The sequence below is a fragment of the Austrofundulus limnaeus genome, unplaced genomic scaffold, assembly GCF_001266775.1.
Source record: "Austrofundulus limnaeus strain Quisiro unplaced genomic scaffold, Austrofundulus_limnaeus-1.0 Scaffold6810, whole genome shotgun sequence".
NCBI lineage: Eukaryota > Metazoa > Chordata > Actinopteri > Cyprinodontiformes > Rivulidae > Austrofundulus > Austrofundulus limnaeus.
Genome location: NW_013959212.1, coordinates 2,702 through 2,957, shown reverse-complemented (window position 1 = coordinate 2,957; position 256 = coordinate 2,702).

Below are 256 nucleotides of genomic sequence, written 5' to 3'. Positions count from 1 at the left end.
CACAAAACACTGCATTTTTCAAACTACCATAGACCTTTTCAAGCCAGTCATCCATGATAACATGAAGCAGGTTTTCTTGTTCTCACATCAAAAAAACTATGACTTTGCCTACTTAATGAAAAATTCAGCTTGGAACAGCCTATGAAAACCACCAGATTTGGCCATTGCATGTTGTGACATTAATTGACCCTGGGTTTTCTTAAACAAGGCTTCATTGGTAAACTCTGGAACAGAAGTGACATGATCCAAAACAGTC